Raw genomic sequence first — 27,597 nt, 5'->3', positions numbered from 1 at the left:
GGTGAGGTGCAGAAATTTAAACTTATCTTGGATGAAACTATTTGTCTATCTTGCTATACAATGCAAAGATTAAGTTTTTTCAGTTCTAAACAAAAAAGAGATATTCTAAAAACTATTCTAACTTTTCTTTCCATTCTAAAACAGAAAAAGACAATAATACTTAGTAGAAAAAGTGAAAGAAAAAATAGTGACTACAAGGATTGTATAATAGTTCAACATAAGGCTAAATTGATATTTTTTAATTTGAAAATCAAAAAGATATTGCATATACAGATCACATATAATAATTCAAAGTCTGTTTTTGAATCTCCAATGATGAAATTAAAAACTGATGTTGAGCATGTACGCACAAGTATAAAGCCTCATTTTTATTTTTTGGGAAATTAAACCATATCTGGACTTCAGGAATGCATGAATAAGATCTCTTTGCATTCAGTATAGAATTTAAACAATTAAACCTGGGATATCTTCAATATTGCTATCTTCTCGTTTTAGCTTTTTATTAGTTTCCATCCATTCGTAATATTAGTTTTTTCCCTTTCTTTCTATCTTTTTTTATTTTTATTTTTGCAGGCCTCAGGGGTTATATTGGCATCCAGGGAGACAGTGTATTGATTTCTATCTTTCTTTAACTTCTTTCAAGCTTTTCAATTCTCAATCTCTCTCTTTCTGCCACATTTCAGGAGCATTTGGTGAAGAGCCTGTTGAGGTGCTCTATGCCCTTGACTGAGCACCATCGGCTGTAATTTCACCCCTTCACCCTTTTTCTCTCTCTATGTATCTTTCCCCTCCCTTTCCTTTTCTCTTTTCTTTTTCCATAAAACAGAGCAACACCTTTTGCTTCTTCTGTGGGAATGGTGCTCTCTTTCTCCTTTTAACTTTTTCATGATTTTACTCAGTTTATGAGCCTGTCTGTTTATATAATACCTGTTTTTTTTTTTTTATATATATATATCCGAACACACTGATAAACACAATACCGCTTGAAAGCGTCTTTTGCACTAACTGACGTGACTGACCCCTCTAAGGCAGGGGTTCTCAAACACATTTCTGGAGCCTCCCCAACGCTGCATGTTTTCCCATGTCTCCTTAATCAAACACACCTTATTCTGATCATCAACTCATTAGTCGAGACTCCAAGACCTGAAATGGGTGTGTCAGACAAAGGAGACATGCAAAATATGCAGTGCTGGGGAGGCTCCAGGAATGTGTTTGGGAACCCCTGCTCTAAGGGTTTCATTAGCACCTGTTCATCCTATAATCATTTTGGAGTTAGTCTTCCTGCTATACAGTATACCTTTTCTGACCTGCTGCATCAGTCTTCCTTTCCTTGTAGACTTCAACTGAATCAACACTTATGATAATTGCCGCTTGTTTGCCATAGCAACATTCAGATGAACAGTCACGGCATGATGCTGAAGTACAGTGGGTACGGAAAGTATTCAGACCCCCTTACATTTTTCACTCTTTGTTATATTGCAGTCATTTGCTAAAATCATTTAAGTTCATTTTTTTCCTCATTAATGTACACACAGCACCCCATATTGACAGAAAAACACAGAATTGTTGACATTTTTGCAGATTTATTAAAAAAGAAAAACTGAAATATCACATGGTCCTCAGTATTCAGACCCTTTGCTCAGTATTTAGTAGAAGCACCCTTTTGATCTAATACAGCCATGAGTCTTTTTGGGAAGATGCAACAAGTTTTTCACTCCTTTGGGGATCCTCTGCCATTTCTCCTTGCAGATCCTCTCCAGTTCTGTCAGGTTGGATGGTAAACGTTGGTGGACAGCCATTTTTAGGTCTCTCCAGAGATGCTCAATTGGGTTTAAGTCAGGGCTCTGGCTGGGCCATTCAAGAACAGTCACGGAGTTGTTGTGAAGCCACTCCTTCGTTATTTTAGCTGTGTGCTTAGGGTCATTGTCTTGTTGGAAGGTAAACCTTCGGCCCAGTCTGAGGTCCTGAGCACTCTGGAGAAGGTTTTCGTCCAGGATATCCCTGTACTTGGCCGCATTCGTCTTTCCCTCGATTGCAACCAGTCGTCCTGTCCCTGCAGCTGAAAAACACCCCCACCGCATGATGCTGCCACCACCATGCTTCACTGTTGGGACTGTATTGGACAGGTGATGAGCAGTGCCTGGTTTTCTCCACACATACCGCTTAGAATTAAGGCCAAAAAGTTCTATCTTGGTCTCATCAGACCAGAGAATCTTATTTCTCACCATCTTGGAGTCCTTCAGATGTTTTTTAGCAAACTCCATGTGGGCTTTCATGTGTCTTGCACTGAGGAGAGGCTTCTGTCGGGCCACTCTGCCATAAAGCCCTGACTGGTGGAGGGCTGCAGTGATGGATGACTTTTTACAACTTTCTCCCATCTCCCGACTGTATCTCTGGAGCTCAGCCACAGTGATCTTTGGGTTCTTCTTTACCTCTCTCACCAAGGCTCTTCTCCCCGGATAGCTCAGTTTGGCCGGACGGCCAGCTCTAGGAAGGGTTCTGGTCGTCCCAAACGTCTTCCATTTAAGGATTATGGAGGCCACTGTAGGAACCTTAAGTGCAGCAGAATTTTTTTTGTAACCTTGGCCAGATCTGTGCCTTGCCACAATTCTGTCTCTGAGCTCTTCAGGCAGTTTCTTTGACCTCATGATTCTCATTTGCTCTGACATGCACTGTGAGCTGTAAGGTCTTATATAGACAGGTGTGTGGCTTTCCTAATCAAGTCCAGTCAGTATAATCAAACACAGCTGGACTCAAAATGAACTTAAATGATTTTAGCAAATGGCTGCAATGTAACAAAGAGTGAAAAATATAAGGGGGTCTGAATACTTTCCATACCCACTGTATTTTGATCTGTAATCTGTTTTTAGTTTTTCACAATCATAACACACTATCAAAGATAAATCACAACTTTTTTTCTAGTCCAATTATTGGCCACTTCAGTTTCTTCACTTCCTCCCAGTGACCCCACAGCTCACTGATGAAGCAATGCATTCCTCTATTCCTCGTTCTCTTTTCCACAAAGCTGATTCAATGACACTTGAGCTGCTTGGATATTCAAGGGCAATCAGCAAGATACCATCACCCTGAGCACTACACTGGCCTCTACAACAAGGTTTAACCGAAGGAGTGGTCAAAGTTAATGTTAACACCGCGTAGCTTGAAAGATCAGTGGTCTTGAGAGATGCAAGAAACTTCTGAATGCCTTCTGCTGTCCTGATTGACCCATTAAATCATCTAAAAATGTTCACTAGAACAAACATACAGGAGGCATGGGGGGGAATGATGATGATCCAGGCAGAACTGGCCTTTGAATGCAAGTCTTGGGTCTGATTGCTTTCAGAAGCACTACCTTGCAGCATATTGTGGGCAGCCTATTCCACTTTATCAAACATTGATCAAAGACACTCTTGAGATACCACAAAAGAACTGAGCTGTGGGGGAGAGATGATAGATATTTTCAAGTTGAATTTGAATGCAAGGAAGGATAAACCATGAATTATTGTGTGTTGGGGGGGATGATGGATGGATGGATACAGGAGACAATGTCACTGAAACACTGGCCAATACAGTTTTGGAGATTTCACGCTATATACTCTATGCACGGCCTGGTGGCCAGTCTTGTACTTGTATCGGTGATTCCCATGGTGAATTGATGCTGTATTTGTTGCAAAAGGAGGCCCTACACTATACTAATAAATTATTGTCTAAAAACAGGTGTTTTATTTTCATTTTCCAACCCCTGTAGATAGACAGAGAGAGAGAGAGAGAAAGAGAGAGACAGACAGTACTAGAAATGTCTGATAGCATATTATTTTTGGAGTGGTGGATCGTCATCAAACAACATCCTCTTGCCCAGCCAGTAGCATGTGCTGTAGGTAAGGTTGTCTTCACTTAGCATCATTCATGCTGTCCTTGTGGACAATCCTGTGTGATTTTCCTACAACAAAGCGAGTTACTAAAGCCTCTGATATGGTTAGCAAAAGAACAGAGAGCATGAATCCTCATTAGCAAAAAGCCCTTGTCGTAGGGCATCCAATGCGCCCTCTGCATACTCCCTTGGCATGACAAAACGGCAATAGGACAAGGACACCTTGCATTTCATTAAGGATACAACTTGTAGTTGTGCCTCAAATCAGAAACCCAAAGATAACTGAGAGAATGTCCTGGTAAATGTGAAGTTAATTTAATTTGAAAGGATATTCCAAGGCATCGATGACCATCGATGGACTTAATACTACAGGAAGAAATGAAAATGTGATTGGTTTTACACTGTGTGCTTAATCATATAAAAACACTGTTAGAGGTCCATGAGGGAAAATGTATATTATATATAAAAATGGGAAAACTGGGGTGGTGCAGTGATGGCATCAGAAAGCTGAATGATTACTGTGTTCATTTGATTTTATAATAGTGGTACTGTTGGGAAGTAAATTAAAGTCCACTTAAATAACGCGAAACAAAGAGATACTTCAGTTATAGGGCATGTGGTCTGGTCTATAAATACTCCCTTCCGTTTTGGGTTGTCCAAACTTGTATCTCGGTGAGGCTCTATTATAAATGGTGACAGGTAAATGGTGCCTGTCAATATCATCGGAATGGGGTGATTAATGAGGGAAGAAAAATGAAATGAATCCTTTTGTAAAGAAGAGCAGAAAAAAACAATAATGTCTGGAGTGGAATTCATCGATCAACGTGAAACAGGCAGATGGTGCAGAAGATGACAAGTTTCATCTCCCTCTTTGACTTTCTTTCTGTGATTTATGGTGGGTATTAATTATTGTGATAATGGTTCAAGCCTTTATGTGATGATGAGAGTGACAATGAAAGTCTTATCTAACTCACAACAGTACAAGTGCACACATACAACCAATGTTGAGGGGTGCAGGCCAGGGTCATACACCCTCCATAAGCAGACCTTCATATGAAAAATAAATAAATAAAAATAACTTACTGAGGGCTCCTGTCCTGTTTAATTAAAAAATTAATTAAAATTATTGAAAAATATAATACATTTAAATTATTTATAATAGATAAACTATGAGAAAATGTATAAAAAAAAACAAGAAAATAATAATAATAATAATAATTTATTGCTTTGACATGACACTTCCGCAAACACATATGCACAAGTCAAGTGAGAGGTCTAAGTATGGAAACATCCATTTATTCTTAAATAAAAAACAGCCATTTATTCTCATCATCTTCATCTTAAAAATGCAAAATAGACATTTGGATGATGTTCACAGTCTGTTCTGATTGCCACACCATCACAGCTCTCATGAATCATCCAACAAATCCTGGTGCTTTTGGCATTTAGGCTGCCTAAAACCATAATTATGTTGCAAGCATGTGAGTACTGTATGTGTTTGCTGAGGAATGTTGTGAGAGACTACGGTAATTAGGATTTGTTTGTTCGGAAACTTTACTTGCTGACACAAATCCAACGGCTTTCAATGCCCACACACAGACCCTGTGAATAAATAAATAAACAAACGAGCAAACAAATAAATGGATAAGAAACAGCACTAAAAGTAGGCTGCTTTAGTGCTGAAAGTCCTACATCTCTTTGAGTTCTTTCACTAAACTAGCCACTTGAAAGGACATATAATAATTTATCATCGTGAAGGCTTCGACACAATGTGTGTGTGTTCTGCCTCATTCCTAACACGTAACCAAGGCCGTTTCTGCACCCGCTGCTGCTTTTGACTTAGCATTGACCATTCAGCTCTAAAGAAAACCTCATGCTTACAGTTTAGTTCTTCTGGCTCCTTGTGCAGTAGTGGAAAAAGTTGATAATTCTTCAATTGCGGCACTTCACAGTTAAGACGAAGCCTTAATCCGGCTCTCAGTTACACGGTCACACCTCCACCTGTGTGTCAAGGTACTGTATGGATTTTGGCTTTGTGAAATTAAGTACTGAGAGACTTTCTCTCTTTTGTGTATTGTCTTTTTGCCCTCTAAACAAACAAGACAGCAACCAGGAGTGGCAAGTGCTTATTTTGAAAATCTTTCTATAACGGTGTGTCCTAACAGGGTCCCTGAGACTGTTTACGGGGTTTGTGTAATTCTGTCATTCCCTTTACCTCTTTGAACCTCCCTCTGGGCTTTTTGTCAGTGTTTGCTCTCAGGAAGCTCCTGGCTTCATGCACCCAAACTGAGGTGAGAGTTGTTCTCACTTTCATAGTTTCCATGAAGGCTGTCAAGGGAATACTGAATGTACTGCCATCAGGATGAAAAGAGAGCGGAAGAATAAAGAACATTAAGATAGCTTTGTGCAACAGTCTTTTCATTGTCCTTGCTCATAATTATTCAGCATGCAACATTTGCATAATTTCATTTGTGATGTCTGTCATTTGGTCACATTGTCATGAGAGTCATTAACTGTGCAAAATCCTCACTCACTCACTCACTCACTCACTCACTAAACTACCCCTGAATTTCTTTAGCCAGGCATTCATCCATTCATTCACTCATTCATCACTCCCTCTTTTACATGCTTACTCGTTTAATTGCTTCCTCGTTCATTTGCATATGAATTAATTCATGCATTCTCTAGAGTCTCTACCCCCAGTCCACACTGTGTCATCTAGCCCAGAGCACATCCTACCATCACCCTACACTACGACAACTACGCCAGAGTCCTCCACAGATGGAGAGCTTCCACCCGCCTCAACAAAGGAACCAGTGAGGAGTACAGTGCCAATGATCGCCCAGGAGATGAAGCCCAACTGTGAGTCTGACCAGGAGTGTGAGCCGGCAACATCCGTGCCAGTAGGAGTCTTGGTGGAGTCTGACACTAAGGACTGGCTGATCGATTGGGACAGCAAAGTATTGCTTCCTACCCTGCCTCACCCTGAATCATCTGTATCTTCATCACCTCTGGTTTTACCCAGCATAGAGACTGTTTTATTACCACTGATCCCACCCAGCCTCCCTCTCCGACCTCCACTGCAAGATTCAGCCAGTTCTTCAGTCACACCTGGTTTCTTTCAGTCCCTCATATTCTCTCCAAACGCCTTGCTGTGTGGAGAAGCCTCAGGCCCTTTCGGTCGCCAGCTTTGCCCAAGCGAGTGGATCCCCTGGCTCTGCCACCAGCCACTGATCTCTTTGCTTCACCTTAGCCCATCGACCTGTCGGCTCCACCTTGGCTTCTCCCACTCTTCTTCCTCTGTGCTCCATCTCTCCATCCCCACAGCTTCACCGGACTCCTCCTTCCCCCTGGTCCTTGGTCACACTGGCTCCGGCTCAGCCCTCGGACGCACTGGATACTCTTTGGATGCTCGTCGTCGCAGTTCCGCCTTGGTCTTCAGTGCCATTGGTGTCATCAGTTAGTCAGATTAACTTGATGTAGCTACATTAAAATTACAATCAATAAATCAGTTCATCTTGTGAACACTCAGTATTAGGGCTGTGACGGTGGCAAATTTTTACTACCGCGGTGGTAAATCACCAACAACCGCCAGTGTTGCGGTGGTGGGGTCCAAAGGGGGGGCAGGGTTTGGTTGTATTTTATATATATATATATATCTCAGAGGTTGCGTTAGACTTGCGTTTCGCCGTCATTGCCGACTGCGTCACTTTCAGTTTTCATCTTGAACATGTCAGATTGTGAGTGAATGCGATCATCATTTCCTCTTTACTACTGTACATAACGAAATAAAAATGAATGAAAATCAAAAAATAAGTTGAAAGATACTATCTTACCGAAATCTGCATCACGTCAGTTCAATCAGTGTTGCAAACAATGTCACGTAACATTATACCTCAGAAAAGCCATTCGTTGACCATGAACTTATAGTCAGCAAGAAAAATAACAAAACAATTATGTAAGTAAGCATAATTAACTTTATTATTATAAAATTGACTTAATCTGGGTGCTCGTCTGTGTGTAATCAAGCACATCGTTTTCATTTTATTCTGGAGACTGAACTCGCGCTCTGCTGCCACACTAGAGCGCACTCACCACCTACTGGACAGGGGTGGGAATTACAGTTACAAGCTACATAATATGTCAAAATGACAGATGGCCTGCAGATTTTTTTCCGTCACTGCTAAAAAAAAAAAATCCATCAATGACGGAAAATTTTCAGTTAACCTCTGATATATATATATATATATATATATATATATATATATATATATATATATATATATATATATATATATATATATATATATATATATATATAAAATGTCACACTACCGCTGTTGACACTCCATGACCGCGGTGGCAAGGTTGTCATGCCTACCGTCACAGCCCTACTCAGTATTGATTATTAATTAATTAATTCTAAGAGAATTGTATTTTTCATGGCCACAGAAAAATAATTCTTTCTTAGCATTTACAGTGCTTAGAGCTGATAATAAGACCTGATCATTTAAGAGACAATCTATTGCAGACAGAGAATCAGAACTAAATATGTATTGTGCACAAGTTAAATTAACTAAATCACTAACACTAACATCTAAATTAACAAACACATAACTAAACTAACAAACATACATACACACAGTCACACATACATAGGTAAAATGAGGAATGGTAGAGTGGAACCGAAGTGGGAACAGGAAATGGAGCTATGGAGAAGCCCAAAACCAGGAAAGGATCATCAGTATTCATTACAAAACTCCTTTGTTAACAAAGGAGGTTCACAACTTTAACTAACTAGCAGCAATTTAGTATATTGTACGATACTTGTATTAGGCCTCAGCTTTTTGAAGAGCGTCCCAAATATACCATTGCAGTAGAAAGTCCTGAGGGTTCAGTCCGTTAGTGCTGAAGTTGCAATCGATGTCTTCTGCGTTGAATGAAGGACTGATGACAAACTCGCATGGTTATTTTAAATCTTATAGTAGGAAAGAGTTTTTTTCTCTCTCTCATAGATGAGCACAGGGCTGGAGAGGCCTGCTGAGGCCACCCAGCTGGAGATTTCTTGAGACCGTCGAAGAAGCAAGGGAGTGAGAGAGGGTGGCGTTGGGCTCTTAAAGTGTGTGTGAATCCATACCTATCAAGGTCGATCTCACCAATGAGGAAAGTGAAACTTATGAGTGGGAACTTCCTCTTCTGGGGGAATTTATGAGCCTTTGTGTTTCTAACAGGGCATTTGCCTATGTAACTGACTGGGTTGTTGAAGAAGAAACTATAAAGAGTCATCCTAATATGTTGCATAGGTATCAACATCTCAAATACACAAGCATTTAAATCTTCACGATACGAACCCATAGACACAAAACATGGCATAATTGAAGTTACATTAAATGTATCATAAAACATGCACATATAATACTGAATACAATACAAAAGACAATATAGAAACAATAATAATGGATACCATGTTCTGGGGATATGCATGTTCATTTATACAACAGTCAGTCTATAAATTAATGTGGGAAGGTCTGTTTTCAGGCTTTCTGTGTCTTTCCTACGGGCCTATATAAACTGAACAAAACAAAAATTCTGCCATGTAAATACGTTAAACCAATTACATCTACGTCATCACGTCAAGAGGCCAGGGGTCGTCAGAATGTGCAATGGTGGCGGCAAAATTAAACTGGAGTACAATTTAAACAACACATTAAATACACTGAAGGAACTGTATCATTACTACGGACCTTCATCCACACGCTTCTGCTTTTCAGAGAAGGGAGGGGGTAGTATTGAGGTGCACAGCCACCAAAAGGTCAGCTTCCTGCACCCGTCTTTTCCTTATACCTTCCAGCAGTAATATGCTACAAATTAACGCTGTTGCTTGATTAAGAGCATCACTTTACATAAAAATAGCGCACATAAGAAATAATGGAACTCCATGTTGACAGGAATAAAAGGCGGACATAAGCTAATGTGCGCATGTCACAAAGTAATTCCAATAGAAAGCGCCAGCACTTGTAAACACCATATCGGATTGGATAACGTCTCATGTAAACAGTCCACTGAATCTGTCAATCGGAATGATTTTAATCGGAATGACAAAAAAGTGTACATGTAAACATGGCTACAGATTCATCCTATAAAATGTCATTCTGTGCCCAATATTCTGCTCCAGCAATTGGAATGAATGCAGTAAGTAACATCTGTTCCACCCTGTGAGCCCCTCAACCTTCAGTTTTACAGCGTTCACCTGAGATCTCCTTCAGCGTGCAGGACTGCAGAGTCAATTGTCAGTCAGCTGTCAATCAAAGCCTGCTCTCCGACTTGAGTGCCGCCCGCTGTGGAATAGAGACACACTTGATCAGACGCTGTTCTTTTCCACCATCACATACTCTTGTTCTAATCCTACACACACACAAACAATGAAGCGTCCCTGCCCTACGCTGAATATTCATCCGATATTTTAATTAGATGGAAAGCGAGTGTCAAGAGGACATAATGAAAGACAAGCAATTAAGGCAAAACGGGAAAGTTAGTGCAACCTTTGCCACCTCGTTAAACAATTGCTTTGTCAGCCCATTTCTGATCTACTTCCTTTTATAATGTGAACCATTAAAGGCCAGAAATTTGTTAAAATTAAAAGGAGTTCCTTCTTTGAAAGGCTGTGATCATTTATCTTTCAGGATGCTTTAACAAGCCTTTGGGTGACAACAGAATTCGAATATCTATGTAAATTAGAATGACCATGTGAAGCCCCCCCCCCCAAATAATAATAATAATAATAATAATAATAATAATAAAATAAATAAGCGGTTGACGAGTAGATGCTGTGTTTTAAGGCAATTAAACTGTGGCTTTAAGTTTCTGTCCACAAAGAAAACAAGTCCTGCTTTTAAGAATTTAAAGGCACACTATGTAAATTTTTGCCGCTAGAGGTTGCCTATTCAAAACAAAGGCGTAGCTTGACGATGCCGAAATTGAGCGCAGAATCTTGGGAGCTGTCACAGCCAGTGGAAAAGAATCGGGACGGGACTTTGGCAGAAATCATGTTCATGGATGAGATTACTAACATTACTGTAGTATTAAGCAGAGCGAGGCTGCGTGATGTTGGAGCTGAACAAGGCCGCTGGAGTGATTGCTAATGAGAGACGAGCGAGACGCCTCAAAAGCAAAGGAACTTTTATTATGCCACAGTTGCCACTTCTGCTTCTTCCAGTCAAGCGTATGTGGGGTAACGCAGCTCTTTTTTATCATATTAGATACATTTGTGTGTTGAAAATGATGTTATAATACCATTACTCTGAGCGTTCACTCGGTGGCTGCTATGAGATACTTGTTGCACACTGCAGTAAGCTAGATCAATATTAGAATATTAAAATCATATTAGAATCATATTAATAAATGTAATGAGCTGATCAGTTTTGGTAATGGATGTTTGTTTTCGACTTGTGCTGTACGCGGTAGACCAATCGCAACAGATTGGGCCGTCTGGCCAGTCAGAGCAGAGCAGGCTTTCGGAAAGGAAGGGTTTAGAGAGACTGATTCATCCATCGAGTTGTTTGACAATCATTGAACAATGTGGTGATAAGCAATGTATATTAAGAGAAAAAAGTCCTTAGATGCATGTAAACCTGTTATACGAGACCTCCAAAACAAAATTAGGAACCTTTCAAATACCATAATAGGGCACTTTAAAGCATCTTTGGTGTTTCCATGGTTTCTACAAAATAAAACCGGAAATCGAGGGTAACAATATTTTAATCCAAAAATCCTACATATTGTGCCTTTAAGAACTTTAAGACTTTAAGAAGTCTAACTGAGAGGCATTCATAGAGAAAATAAAATTTATTTACCGAATTACAGAGTGTGGATAATACTCGTCTTGTGTTTTCATGCCTGTCTAAAGAAGATGCATGGAGCATGGAATGCCTTAGCTTCTCTCTCTTTTTCTCCACTGTATTTGTCATCATACACTCATCTCCCTCCACAGCTTAAGCACAGGAAAAACAACTCTTATCACTTCTCTGTCACATGGTCAATGGTTGAAAAAATGCCTTTGCTTTTGAATAAATATGACTTGCTGTCTAATCTCTCATGCATAGTAGTAATCACAGCACACACACACACACACACACACACACACACACACACACACACACACAGGTTTGAGTACATATGCCCGAGGCTTTGCTGAGTTTGTATAACAGGTGGCTGAAAACAGACAGGATGAACAGGGTGCCAGCATCTGCGAATCTCTGCTAAAACCAATCACATTATGACTGCATGCCGTCTTTATCAGGACTAGCATACATATTATGTTTTGATTTTTTTTCTAAATATCCCTACCTGGCATGTTAAGGTGTTATATTATAAGACACCACTGAAAAGTAATCCTGAGAAATGACATGGGTCTCTAGGGCTTTTCACACGTAACACTGGGTTAATGTCTTATTACAGTAACACCCCAGATAAAAGCTAGTTTTTACCCTAGGTTAACCCCTTGTTGCTGTGCAAAAATTATACAGTGTGAAACTACGCGGTGCTAAAATGCTTTCCAGAGCGTGCAACAACAGACAACAAATTATAAACTTCATTAGTGCTTACCTTATCAGATATTATATATTATAAAGTCAGAGCTAAAAATGCAATAATTATACATTAACTGAAGTGATGAAGAGACACTATTATTACTCTATTAGATGATTTAAACAACCAGTAGATCTAGTGTAATTTCTACAGATTGACAAACTGACTGCTGGAATAAAAACAGGCTTGTATTTGTCCTCTTAATTTGTCATCTATGTTGTTAACATGAACATACAAAAATATAACCAGCTTTTATATTTGTTACATCTGATCAGGCTCCTGTCCGCCAGAGGGAGCCTTCACATGAATATTGAGCTCTGTCACTTCCTGTTCCTGCTAAATCATTCCCTGTCATGTCATTTTCAGTTCAGTTCAGTTCTGAACGAAGAGAAACAGGAACTAAAGGCCCGGGTATACTTCACTTTCTGCGTCCGGATGAGTCTCGCGCCCAGTCATGTCCGCGCGGGTTTCAAAGTACACTTAACTGTGGATGAGTGCGGATGCCCGCGTTCTACATATGCACAATACAATTGTTGTGACTCTTCTTTCTCTTCTGTTTTTCTTGCGCATGTGCTGTTGTACCCTGTCCACATGCAGCCAAATTCACACGGACAGTGCCTTAATGAATACAAACTAAAAGTCCATGAAAGTGAAGCAACACAAACAGACTAAGTGTGAAGACAGTATTGCCAGTTCTTCTGTCTTACTAAGGCCCTGTTTACACCTGGTATTATTATGTGTTTTGGTTAATCGGATCAGACGAGGGAGACACATTCCCATTTACACCTGGTGTTTTAATTCGTCTCTTTTCTCCATTTTCAACCACTTCTGTCCTGATTTCTTTGAGAGAAGGGTCTATGGGTGGGTAAATGTATGGGCTTTTTCAGATCTTTTGATATAATGGACGAAATAAGCTCACGCAATTTACATATAAACGCGACCAGCTTTTGTTTCTGCTCTGGCAGCCGCAAGACCACGTCTAACACTGTGAGGGTGTGTTAGATATCAGGAATAGTGAGAAAACATTATTCTTGGTATGTTATTCATCTTCAAACCAAACTTGGGTCTTCAGCCAACAAAGTCCCATCTGGCTAGCTGCGCTTTCCATAATGTTTACGCATTACGTCAGTAGGCGGAAAGTAGGCTGTCGTTTCTGGCTGTTCGAACACATTCGACCACATGAGTGTCTACACTACTAAAGCAATCCGGTCAAATGCATTTTTGTGTCCTGGTTCCCCCCCGCCGCGCCTCGTAGATGAGGAACCAGCATATTCGGTCAAAAGTATTCTGGACGCGAGACGGTGGGGATGCGGATTTCAGTTTCTGGTGGACTAGGAAGGTTACGGTCCGGAGGAGAGAAGTTAGGTTCCTACTAGGGACATTCTGGATCACTCCCTTCTTGATGATTACAATCAACGGTTAAGTTCTCCAGGAGGTGCTCCTAGAAGGAGGGGTACTGTCACGGTTCATGGGTTCACTGACTCATTCCCGCTCTGTGTGTGTGTGTCTGCGATTGCACTGATGAGTTGATCTGTGGCTCATCAGCACTGCTATTTAAGACCTTTGCATTCTGTACTGTGTTGTTAGATCGTTTGGTGTTTCCACCGTGTTTCCTGCTTGTGTTTGAGTCTCCCTGGTCCTGTTCTTCGCCTCCTGTGGATTATTGTTCCTGTCTACTGTGGATTTCATGCTGGATTCACCTCGGAGGAACACGGCTGTCCATTCCATTCCTGCGCTGCCAAGAGTGACTGTTTATCTGCACATGCTTCATCTGACTCTTACACTCTTCCTGTCTTGGACTTTTCTAAATAAATTTTTAATTGTTCACATTCGCTGCTGAATCTTCCTGTGTGACCGTGACACTTTTCATGTAGTCGTGTTATATTGTGTCATGTTTATCAAAATAAATCTGATAAAAAACATTAGGCCTTTACTGTTGTTTGTTTGTGGGTCTTTCTGCCTTTAGTTTTGCCTTCAGCAAGAGAAATGCATGCTCAATTGGGTTGAGATCAGGTGATTGACTCAGCCATTGCAGAATATTCCACTTCTTTTCCTTCAAAAACTCCTGGGTTGCTTTTGCAGTGTGTTTTGGATCATTGTCCATCTGTACCGTGAAGCGCCTTCCAATCAACTTTGCTGCATTTGGCTTAATCTGGGCAGACAGTATGTTCCTATACACTTCAGAATTCATCCGGCTGCTTCTGTCTTCTGTCACATCATCAAAAAAACACCAGCGATCCAATGGAAGCCATGCAGGCCCATGCCATAACTGCCTCCACCGTGTTTTACAGATGGTGATGTATGCTTTGGATCATGAGCTGTTCCAAACCTTCTCCATACCTTTTTATTCCTGTCATTCTGGTACAGGTTGATCTTAATTTCATCCATCCAAAGTATGCTTTCCAGAACTGGTCAGGCTTTTTTAGATGGGTTTTTTTTTTTTTTTTGCAAAATCTAATCTGAACCCTCTGTATTTGTTCTCGTGAAGTCTTTTCTAGAGTGTAGTCTTTGACAATGACACGCCTACATCCTGGAGAGTGTTCTTCACTTGGCTGGATGTTGTGAAGGGGTTTTTCTTTACCATGGAGAGGATCCTGCAATCATCTACTACTGTTGACTTCTGTGGACGGCCAGGCCTTTTTTGTTGTTGTTGTTGCTGAGCTCACCAGTGCATTCTATTTTTTTCTCAGAATGTACCAAACTGTTGATTTGGCCACTAGTAATGTTCTTGCTATCTCTCTAATGGATTTGTTTTGTTTTTGAAGCCTAATTATTAATGGCCTGTTTCACTTACATGGAGAGCTCCTTTGACCGCATGATTTGGGTTCACAGCGACAGCTTCCAAATGCAAATACCACACTTCGAATCAACTCCAGACCTTTTACCTGCTTAATTGATAAAGAAAAAATGAAAAAATAGCCCACACCTGTCCATGAAACAACTTTTGAGCCAATTGTCCAATTATTTTTGGTCCCTTGAAAGAGAAGGCTCCTCTCAAGAGCTGTAATTCCTAAACCCTTCCTCCAATTTGGATGTAAATACCTTTCAAATTAAAGCTGAGAGTGTGCACTTTAAGCCCATATATGTATATCTATAACTGTAAATCCCATATCCAATATATAACTGTAGCTTTAATATGTTTTGATAAATACCTGAAAAAAACAAAAATTGTCCATGTGTCCAAATATATATGGACCCAACTGTAAATAAGCAGATTGCACATAAATCCTATAAAAATGTCATTACATGTGACATCAAATCTCCTCTAACCTGAAACCCAAACACATCTGAAGCTCTGAGGATATGCTGCTAGAAATGTGATGTGAGAGCTGGCTGGGTTACAGATGTTTTTATGGAGTGTCTGTGGAATACAGCGAGTTGATTAAAATCCCAGCTCTGATGTAACAGGCGGAAGAAACATGCCCTGCTAACACACATCCATAAACCACTTACACAAGATCTTCAGGCTCTGCAGGACAGAGGCTGTTGATGTGGATGTGTATGGGAAAGAGTGAAAAAAAAAAAAAAAAAAAATCTTCAAACAATGCAACTGTGTTTTTGTGCATGAGAAAGACTCCTGTGATTTTACAAAGTTATGCTTTAGGAAATTGACAAAACCCCAATATGGGGATATCCACAAAGATAAGATTAGAAAATGTTATCTAATAATTAAGATTAATTTAAAAAAAATAATTTCATTTGTTATAAAAGCAGTGAAATAATAATAATAATAATAATAATAATAAAAGTTTTTTTTTTTTTTTTTTAAATAAATAAATAAAACTACCTTTTACTTACATTGTTGGGACCAAATGTCCTCACAATGATACTACAACCTGAAATCTTATGCATTGTGTTGATCAGCCAACGGCCCCCACTTGGAAAATGTCTTAATAGTAATAAACACACTAAATAAGCACTTAATTAACATTTAAATTTCAAAAAGCTTTGTGCGAGGATTAGGTTTAGGGTCGGGATTAAAAATGTCATGAGCTCAATATAAAACAGCAGAAGTCTATAGAAAGTCCACTATAATTGAAAAGCAGTAGTGTGCGTGGTCAGAGGGTTCCTCAAATCTCTCCTACAGCAGACGTTTAGTGAAAGATTAGGTCTTCTCATTATCCAGCTCTGTGCTGCGTCTCTCAGAAGACATTGGCCAGTATCCACTGATTCACTGAACCAATTTAACAGAAATCCTGGGAGAATCAGGAGAATACCGTTAAACACATGTGATTTACTGCAGACACATGGGTGATATGGTGTTCATATGATAGAAATGGAGCTAAATGATGAAATGCAGTGTAACAGGACTGACATAGGGCAGAGAAAGAGAGAGTAAAGATGTAACGGAGGTAGACAAGATCATAGGCAAACAAGGAAATGCTTGTAATGAGTAGGGATGCCAACCATTCCTTCTAAAATAAGGAATCATTCTGGACTGGGGAATGGAATTGAGTTTCTTACTACCGTATTGTTCCAAATATACGAGTTTTTTTTCTTGAAAATACCTCTGGGGAAAAAATGGGGTCATCTTATATTCAGGGTCTAGACTTTTACATGTCAATAATACACCGGCAACAATAGGGAGCGCCAAGAAATACGGTGTCAGAGTGTAATGTTAGAAGATGGTGAGCCTAAAAAGACTTTAAAAAATGCTAAAAAATGTCTTAAAAATGCTAACAGTCAAAGAAAAGCTTACTGTGGTCCTAAAAGTGGCCACTTCGAAGAAATTGACAAGCAAGTTTGTCAGTATTGTAAGAATTAACTCGGATCAATTAACTTAAAGGTAATTAAATTACAGTGAATAAGAACCGAATAAAACTGTAAATGATTCAGAATTAATATTTAACACTTTATCAATTATTCGTCCACCGAAAAATTGAAGTTGGGGTATTTGACCAATTCTGGACAAAATATTATCCCGTGGCCAACGGTAATAATACAAAGTTATGATTACTGATATGAGCAAGATAGCAAAATCTAAGTTTAAGGCAGTAATTTCGTAAGCACACAGCACAAGACACTGATATTATGTGAAAAATTATGTGAAATTATTATGTGAAAAAGACTTTACTGAACTACTTTAATACACAGCAAAATCTCCAGAGTTAAATCAACTCTTCTCAGAGTACATATGGTCCCTCTCTAAATAGTGTTAAAATAACACTAAAGCAGAGTTAAAGTTAATGATAATTAAGCAATTAATTAAATTGGTGATTGTGCATTAGTGATGAACACTTGCTGTTAACAAGCAGAATCACTGAAGAAAAGAGAAACACAAGAACTACAACTGACTTCAGTCACAGGCTTATTAATTGCTTAATTATCTCATTAACTTTAACTCTGCTTCAGTGTTACTTTAACACTATTTAGAGAGGGACCATATGTACTCTGAGCAGAGTTGATTTAACTCTGGGGATTTTACTGTGTACACTAACGAAACACACACACACACACACGCACACTTTGACTCTCTTTGATCTTTGGGATGTGGAGTTTGTGGGCTTCGTTCATGAATAATCCTACAGTACTGTAGCCGAAAAAAGAAATGAGTGGCTGCCCGTAACAGAATTGTAATACAGCTGAAGGCACTGGATATTGCCAAATAGCTGAACTTACTTTCAGGGAGAAACTGCTGTCTTTTCAGCACTATGTGATTGGCCTAAGGAAAAAACATTATCCCCTGGATCAGATAGGTAATGTGGATCAAACACAGAGCTGGCCAATAATGAGTCACCGTTCTGATGTAGAACCCGGAAGCGCTGCACTGTGTGTACTACGTGATCAGCGTAAGAGACTGACATGGAAGAGAATAAATTGTTGAATAAAGTTGTTATTTCTGTTTGTTTTTTGTACACAAAAATTATTCTCGTCGCTTCATAACATTAAGGTTGAACCACTGTAGTCACATGGACTGTTTCAAAGTTGTCTTTACTACCTTTCTTTCAGTCTATTGGAGGCCAGAAGGCTCATGAATCTTAATTTGTGTTCCAAAGATGAAAGATGAAGGTCTTACGGGTGTGGAACGACATGACGGCGAGTAATTAATGACAGAATTTTCATTTTTGGGTGAACTAACCCTTTAAATAAAATAGTTTGTTGAGTTCAGTGCTGATATAATTGTCAAAAACAGAAGTAATACAACAAATATCGATTCTTTATATCGGTTAACGGGCACATAAACATGCAAATAATTGGTATCGGTTGATCTTATTTTGTGTTTGTTTAAAATCCGGTCAGTTGTCACAGATGGTTTACTTTAACCTAAAATGGCATATGCTGTATAAATATATGTTGAGTGTGAGTACATTCCTTATTCTCCTCTGCTGAAGTTGACATCTCCATTAATGAGCAATAAAGACAGAATCATCTTATATACATATATACATTACATTATACATTATATACTTTATGTGTGAGACTGAGAGGTTTGTAGGTTGGTAGCAGGGTATTTGAAGTAACTAATTAACCGCCGAGACAGATTTGACCTTTCCCTCAGACTACATCGATTTCCCCTATAGTGGCCCGGACACACACAAACAAAACACACCATTATAACACACACTCACACAGAGATAGTTAGATAGATCTATCTGTAGTATACTGTAGAAATGACAAACACAAGATAGTATGAAATAGAATCTGCTGAACGTGAATCCACAAACACACACACACACACACGCACACAGTTAATTAGTTACTTTGTTTTCCGTGACCTAGTTTCTGTCTGTCAGTGAGTTAATTAGTTAATTCATTTCCACCTGTGGTTTATTATTTTACTCATTAGTTCCTTTGTTTGGTCAGTGTATTTATATCCTCAGTTCTGTCTTAGTCTCTGTTCGTCTTGGTTAATGTTAAATGTGTGTAGCTCCCCTAGTGAAAAAAAAGTATACTTTATTGTATTTTAAATATATTCCCTTTTTCTATAGTACACTGCAAATTTACTAACAAAAAATGTACTATCATTAAATATATAAAAAGTATATTAGTATCATATTTTCACAATGCAACTTTTAACACACTTTAAAATAATTGTACTTTAGTATATTTTCTAAAAAATATATTTTAGAAAAATATACTTGAAGTGTAAGTTCAGTTTATTTTTTAAAAGTGTATTTATTTGCACTTTATAAAAATATATTTGAGGTATATTTTAAGTCAAGTCAAGTCACCTTTATTTATATAGCGCTTTTTACAATGCAGATTGTGTCAAAGCAGCTTTACATTGATAGCTGGTACATAATTTGGCTGCACAGCAGCTCTTAAATAATAGTATCAATGCAGGCAGATCAGAAGCACTGTTGAATAAATGTCAAGAATACTATTGAATATCAAATGTCAAGTGTCCCCAACTAAGCAAGCCAAAGGCGACAGCGGCAAGGAACCCAAACTCCATCAGGTGACATCAGGTGGCAAACAAGTGGCAAATAGGTGTTAAAATGGAGGAAAAAAAAAACCTTGGGAGAAACCAGGCTTAGTCGGGGGGCCAGTTCTCCTCTGGCGAACAGTGCTTTGTTACAATCAAGTATAATGTCGCAATGTATAATTTATTTAATAAAACACTGAAAGCGCAATACATCGCTCAATCTTGGGGATTCTGACCAGTTCAATCAAGTGACATCGCAGACTGACCGTGATGGCGACGACAACCGGCTAATCTAATGGCCTACGCGATCCTGAAAGAACCGGAGAAAAGTGCTGCTATTGGGAGGTGAGTTGTAGTCTAACAGTTAACAAACTTTATTTTATTTTCTTTAACAAACGGAGAGCGAGATTTCAGCTTGATATCTCCTTTTTGAGTCTGTGTGTGGTGGTTTATGGCACATGTTTGTATGCAGCACCAAAACATTCATATGATTGGTCAAATCGGACCGTATTCTGTACGATATTAATTCATAAAGTGTTTTATGCTTGACTATGTACCGAAAACAATATCGACATGCCATTCTGATACAGTTCCCTGCTGCTAATCCTCATTTACTGTTCAGAAATAGTATTGGTTCAATGTAGGATTTAGACAGACTATTGTAAACGTGAATAAAGAGTTGAACATGCTGTCTTATATCTTTGGTATATTCTGTCAACAGATGCTGTTCTTCACGAGTCTCTGCGGTCATCATTGTGCCATCAGACACAATGAGAAGCTCATCAGAACATGGAATATAATGTGTAATTTGTATTTGTGTATAGAGGGTCACCATGGTACAATATTTTTTTTTCTTTAATGAAAAACATGGTAAGTTTTGCTGAATCTAAGTTTAAATAAAAACTATTGGAGTTGTCAATGAAATATGTCTCTTCATTAGTGATGTTGTTACATTTTACTTATTTTAATGGCCTTGAAAACAAATACATTCAACTTTGGGAAAATGTGTTAAACTGTATTTAAGTAGTAGCACAACTGTATTGTGTGAGATTATGTAATTCAAAGTACAGTAGTCAACATTTGAAGTGGATCAAAAAAGTTAGGACAACTTTGATTAAAGGTTTTGATCCGCTTCAAATGTTGACTATATTATACAAAGTATAAGTAATAACAAAGTGTATTGTTATGGACTGCAAAGTGTGTAATGTTTAATATTTGGAATAAGCCAAAGGTACTGAGCATACAGTATATACTATTACCTGTAAAATAATATATTCAGTGTATATTGCTTGTGTTTTCTGAAGACACTCGTAATTATTTTGTAATGTACTTAAATCACAAATAAAGTGTACTTACAACACAAAGTGTACTCCTAACAGAAATAAAGTATACTTATAACACAAATAAAGGTATACTCATAACAGAAATAAAGTATACTTATAACACAACATATATTATAACAAAAATATAATTTTAACACAAATAAAGTATACTTATAATAACACAAATTAAGTACACTTTAATATCACTAATCAAGCATGTAATTAGTCCCTACACAGACATATACTTAAAGTGTACTAAGTATACTTGAAGTTGTTCCAATTTAGCACACATAAGTATACTAAATATACTTAAAGTTGTATTTCAATACTACTTAATTTCAACTTAAATATACTTAGTACAAAATTAGTTGTTTCAAAATAGCACACTTTAAATGAACTAATCATTAACCCACTTGAAATATACTAATAATTAGTCTTGCTGCAAGTATACTTAGTATACTTTTTTTCACTAGGGTCTGCCTCCTATGTTTGATTATTAAATTCCAATTTGTGTAATTACAGAAAGACAAACCGAATACCAATTACAGCATGGATTCACCTGCTGTTAAGCTGCTTTGCCTGGAGGAGGAGCAGAAAAGCCTTGGGGCCCACTATTGTGGATTTCTGTATCTGATGAGCCTCACAGATCATTCCCTGTGCTCATTCTATCTGACCAGCTTGAATGAACATACAAAGGCTCGCCTGGGTCCTCGGGGATAACTCGTTGAGTTTGTTGAGTCTGCCTTGCTGAGGAAAAACTCTCTAGCCCCACTCCAACTCCAGAGCTGCCAGAGACCAGCCAGCCACCACCGGCGAACGATGCAACAGGGGTGTCGCATGTCCCCAAAGCAGACCGAGGAGACCAACCCGCCGCGATGGGCAAGCCAGGACCAAGGACAAGAGCGGATGGTACAACAACCGTTGTCGCAGAGGGAGTTCTTGTGGAGCTCGCGGACTGGAATGAGTAGAGCCCTGCCCACAAGACCACCGCAGTGGATGAGTTTATAATGGGCTCTGGCAACTATTACAATGAACTGAAGGACATTTTTGAGAAGGATCTTATTGACTTTTTTGGAGAGGTTTTTCCCAGCTCCCCTGTATCTCCAGCGTCTCCTGATTCTCCAACACTCTCAGTATCTCAAGTATGCCCACCCAGTCTCCCTCTCCCACCTATTCATTCAGCCAGTTCCTCAGCCCCACCATCGCTGCTGTCTTTCATCCCTTCTGTATCTCCCACATGCCATCTGCCCACATGCCAAGTGTCTTCAGGCCATCAGCTCCATCCCACACAGAGGATCCCCTGTCTCCGCCTTCAGCCTCTGGGCCCACTGCTTCACCTTGGCCCATCGACACTTTGGCTCCACCTTGGCTCCTCCCTCCCTGGGCTCCACAGGAAACCATCAGCCATACGTCTTCTTCGGACTCCCTCGTCCCTCTAGCTCCGCCTTGGTCAGTCGTTGACCTGCCTGCACCTTTAGTTTCGGCTGGCTTCTCCTTCCCCCGGCTCCGCCTTTGTCCTCGGTCCCACCGGCTCAGCCTCTGCCCTCAGGATTTCCAGCTTCACCTTGGACGTTTGTCGCCACGGTTCCTCCTCGGTCTCCAGGTCCATTGGCTGCTTGTGGACTTATTGGCTCCATCTGGGTCTCCCTCAGTGGTGGTTTCATCTCCAATCGCCAGGGTGTTGGTTACCATTGTGTTGTCTCAACCATGGCTCCTCCCACCTTCAACACCACCCTGGGGCCTTGTCCTGGTTAAGCCTCAGGATTACCATCTGGCTCCTCCTGCTTCTGGCTTCCCTCTGGCTCATCCCTCTGTACATTCCCCATGGACTGTTTTCTTCTATCTTTTATTCCACATCTCCCTCTAGAGCCCCCTCCCTCCCTCCCTCCCTCCCTCCCTCCCTCCCTCCCTCAGTATGGACTCTTTACGGCTTGAGGACGTGCCTCTCCAGGGAGGGGGCGATCTATCACATGTTCAGTATGTTTTTGGATCTGTCTTTATTGCTTTGTTTTCCATGACCTAGTTTCTGTCTGTCAGTTAGTTAATTAGTTAATTCATTTCCACCTATGGTCTATTATTTTACTCATTGGTTCCTTTGTTTGGTCAGTGTATTTATATCCTCAGTTCTGGCTTAGAGCCTGTACACACGGAGACGCATTTAGCTGTATACGTAAAGATTTTTTATCGTATCGGTGTTTCATCCAGACGGATCTGGCATTTTGGGAACCTAAAACCACAATTTTTTAAAACCAGGTCCCAGAGTGGATGAATATGAAAACGACACCCTTGCATTTTTGTGTGTACAGCCAGTCTGTATATTTTGTGAAACGACAATGTCATCACCCCACGTCTCGACACTAGTCAGACACCGCAATGTCACGTAACCGCAACAACAACAATGGTGGACCACATGCTTGTGTTCATGCTGCAGAAGCTACTGAGTCTATTAGCTTTACTAAAGCAAAATCTTCTGCTCCTTTGCTACTACGGTGAGCAACAAATTATTATGGATTATTGTGTTAAGTTTGTATACAGCACGCAAGGTTTATGTGCATGCTCCAAGTCTTCTTCTCTGCTTTTTCACTGTGGCAGAATTACAGTGCCACATACTGGTCTGGCATATATACTACATCGTTTTGAGTCGGTTTCAGTGGATTTGTGTGTACGCAGATATTTCTTGATACGATGCAGTGTTTATGGTTTTTTATTTTAGAATGAGGAATAAGAAGATCAGACAGCTCTTGGTTCATGCGGATGTGGCCTCAGTCTCTGTTTGTCTTGGTTAATGTTAAATATGTGTAGTTCTGCCTCCTATGTTTAATTCCAGTTTGTGTAATTCTTCATCATGCGTTTGTTTACACACTAGCCATTACTATAATATATTATATTATAATATATGATGCATTGTTTCCACTTCAATGTCACATTAATATCCAATGACAATATAAAATCCAACAGAATGAATGCAACCAATTGGCTTTTAGTACTTGCATAATTAAATGTGAGATCAAGTGATTTCAATTGATTGTAATATAAATGCAGTTCTATCTGAAACGTACTGATGAGGGAGTCAGTATAGTTGCACACCTTGCAGAATGAAGAAAAAAAAGACAGCTCCAAACAACACTGCAAAAAAATAATTAAAAAGCACAAGACATTTAAGAATACAAGAACATTTCCAAGTCATTAAATATTCCTTAGAGAACAGATGAGTCAGTAATTAAGAAATGGAAACAGTACGGTACAGCTGGAAATCCTAAGGCAGTCCTCAAAACCTGACTGTGCAAGAAGGAAACGTGTGGCAGAGACCACCAAAAGACTGACTCTGAATTGAGCATTTTGGCCATCAGAATAAACACTATTAATGCACCAAAATTTTGGCAACAGAAAAAAAAAAAAATTCCCAAATTAGTGCCTCTTCTCTGATGACACATTTTGACCATGTCAGTACATGGAAACTACAGTATTTCATGCACACAACGTATATAAGGTACAACAGGTAAACATATCAGCAGTGTAGATACACTTCACTGTGACCAAGAAGGATGCTAAAGTAGCAATTTGTAAAATTTGTTCACCTAAAATACTGAGAGGCGGTTCATTGCTGAAGAACTTGATTTATCACCTGAGAACAGAACAGCCTGAACAGTATACCGAGTACAGTTACCCAAAATGAATTACCGACAATTTCAGTTTTCGACTAAAGCCGGGCACACATTTAACAACTAGCTAAAACATTCTAAGACTGTGCTCAACATACAGTGATTGTTTCCTGCAACTGAAGCAGATTTAAATACTTACACATGGAATTTGAACACAGACTGTAATCGCAGACTGAACGCAACTGGCTCTGACTGGATGCATTTGAAAATCTCAATAATCGGTAGAATATTTGTAGTCTCAGTCATCAGTTAAGAAACGGGCGCCTCAACCCCTGTGATGTGTGGCAACAGCAGCGCGAGATCTCGGGACCAAGCAGACACAGATCAAGTGTGGTACAAAGCATTCACAGATTTATTCAGGAAGAAGGGTCATATTTATAGACATAGGTCAAACAACAATCTCCAGGATGGCTTGAGCATCCAATCATACGACTTAAAGGTGCCCTTGAGTGATTTGAAAAAACATTTTAAATTGTTCCCTGATATCTACATAGAGGGTATGTGGCTTTTTTATGGCCGAAAATTGTCCAGATATGGTTTTACAGCTCCATTTATAACCCCACAAATAGCCCCTAGAATGAAAAGGTCTGTTTTTGCCTTATTTGGAAGGCTCATGAATAGTAATATGGTGCTCCGCTCTGATTGGCTGTTTCACTGTTCGGCTCCTTCCAGTAGCTCACACTGATAGCGAACAAATCTGTACTGTACGGCGTGAACGATGGAGAGTTTTGGTATTCAACCTTATATGTTTGAGCCTGTTTCTGACGAAGATGCAGATGTAGAGGAACAACCAATTTTGTTGCGATTGGCCATAGACGTTTCTGAGTGGTAAGTTAGTCTTTATTTTCAGTATGCACCTGCAAAACGTAACTGTTACGTCAATGGAACTAGCATATAGCGTTAACTTTACACTATAACTCATAACGTCAGTATTTGCAACTTTGTTTTTAGCATTGTAAAAAAAAATAATTGTAATAATGTGTCGCTGTATGGTTTTACAATGATAGCTTCTTCACTTTGCAATAACAACTCTAAACAACGAACGAAAATTTGTTTCTAATATATTGACATTACCGATATGATTTTAAATTTGATTTATTTAGCCAACCAAAGTAAAGCATAGAAGACATTCCAAAAAAGCAGTGTCATGTTTACTACTCAGCTGCCGTAGTGTGATTACGATTTAGCTATTAGTAACAAAAACTTACATCGTCTATAAATATCTTTTTCCACAGGTGTACGCATACAAGTCATACAAGTTCTCAAAAATAAAAATATTTGAAAAAAAGTGACTAAATGTCTTGTCAAATGACTATCGTTTCAGTTTGAACGGTGTAGAAAGTTAGCTAGAAGGATCGAGTATCTGTAGCTATCTGTAAGCAAATAAACTAACATAGTTAGCTTCGGTGTAATGTGTTGTTGGTTAAATATAGGTCAAATTATAATTATATCCGACAAAAGAGAATTGGCATATGTATCTACGGTTATGTTATAGATTTATATAACAAAGACAGTAATAAATTTTAACCTCACCGTTAATAGTAGTTACGTAAACTTTGCTATTTGTTACTGTACTAGCATCTTGCATTAGATCTAGACAACACTGGGTACATGGTCGTTAATGTTGTTAGCTCACTAAGAAACTTTACATTTAATCAGAAATAGTTTCTACAGCCAAGATGTGGATAAAAGCACTACTTACTGCTTGCGGGAATATAGTTGGAATTACCCCTTTCTTCAGTGTCAAACGCTGAGCGAAGCCTGCTTGATATTGTCCCAGGTTAGAAAAGCTGTCCGTGGTGAAATGGGCAGAGCAAACTAACAACTTTGAGTTAAATTGTTCCGGTATCCGGTTATAGATAAACATCAGCCATGCCTTTTGACAGTTTTTTTCTGGAGGAAGACTATGAAAAGTTTTCACATCCCCTTCACAGCCTGGAACATAACATTTATTTCCATGATCTGCCATTTTCGCTGTTATCCTCGCTTGGCTTGTTTCTTCACTCTGCTTGCAGAACTTCCGATGATTCCACTGGGCGGTTCCGCCTGGCCTGGATCATGAGCATATGCAAATATTGGGGGCGGAGTCCCCGACTGTTACGTAACAGTCGGTGTTATGTTGAGATTCGCCTGTTCTCCGGATGTATTTTAAACAAATGAGGTTTATATAAGAAGGAGGAAACAATGGGGTTTGAAACTCAGTGCATGTCTTTTCCATGTACTGAACTCTTGTTATTCAACTATGCTAAGGAAAATTCAATTTTTGATTCGAGGGCACCTTTAAGAATCAAACCTTACCATGTATGGCATTTCAAGAAATATAATAACAAATAAGAAATGTATTTGCATAAATGTGTGTGTGTCTTCAACTTCTGTTTACGTGTGAGAGTGTCAGTGTGTCCAAGGACTACTACTTCTTGTTTTGTCTAGGGAGGTACATGATGTGCACAATGGAAAAATCCCAAGACACAGAGAAAGTCAAAAAGTGAAGCCCAATAAATGAGAAATTATTTAACAATTAGAAACACAATGTCCCTAGTGTGAATCATGGTGTCAACAGCAACATGCTGTGAGAGAAGGTTCCCTGCAGCAGCCTTGGAAGGCTTTTGAGTGGAGGCAGTGAAATGAACGCAGTTAGAACAGGGAAATCCTGGAGGAAAACCCCATGGCATCTAAGACATGTAGGAGAACATTTGATTTTATGACCCCGAGCACAAGTCCAAAGCTACACAAGAATGACTTAAAAATAATGTTCTCCCCTGCTCTGTATAATATATATACTTAGTATTT

At 39.3% G+C, this 27,597-nt stretch overlaps 1 protein-coding gene across 3 annotated transcripts in view; it reads right to left on the bottom strand.

Moving 5' to 3' along the window:
* The window catches only part of htr2cl1 (5-hydroxytryptamine (serotonin) receptor 2C, G protein-coupled-like 1), a 169,499-nt gene that overhangs the window by 43,252 nt on the left and 98,650 nt on the right, over window positions 1–27,597 (bottom strand). For all 3 annotated transcript variants that reach the window (XM_048183872.1, XM_048183869.1, XM_048183871.1), the window contains one exon: window positions 10,122–10,209. The gene's annotated coding sequence lies outside the window, so the exon portion shown is untranslated. The remainder of the gene's footprint in view (window positions 1–10,121; window positions 10,210–27,597) is intronic.

The sequence above is a fragment of the Megalobrama amblycephala genome, linkage group LG3 (assembly GCF_018812025.1).
Source record: "Megalobrama amblycephala isolate DHTTF-2021 linkage group LG3, ASM1881202v1, whole genome shotgun sequence".
In the NCBI taxonomy this organism is placed as follows: domain Eukaryota; kingdom Metazoa; phylum Chordata; class Actinopteri; order Cypriniformes; family Xenocyprididae; genus Megalobrama; species Megalobrama amblycephala.
Note: the sequence above shows the minus strand (reverse complement) of the source record. Positions and strands in the feature narration are given on the sequence as shown.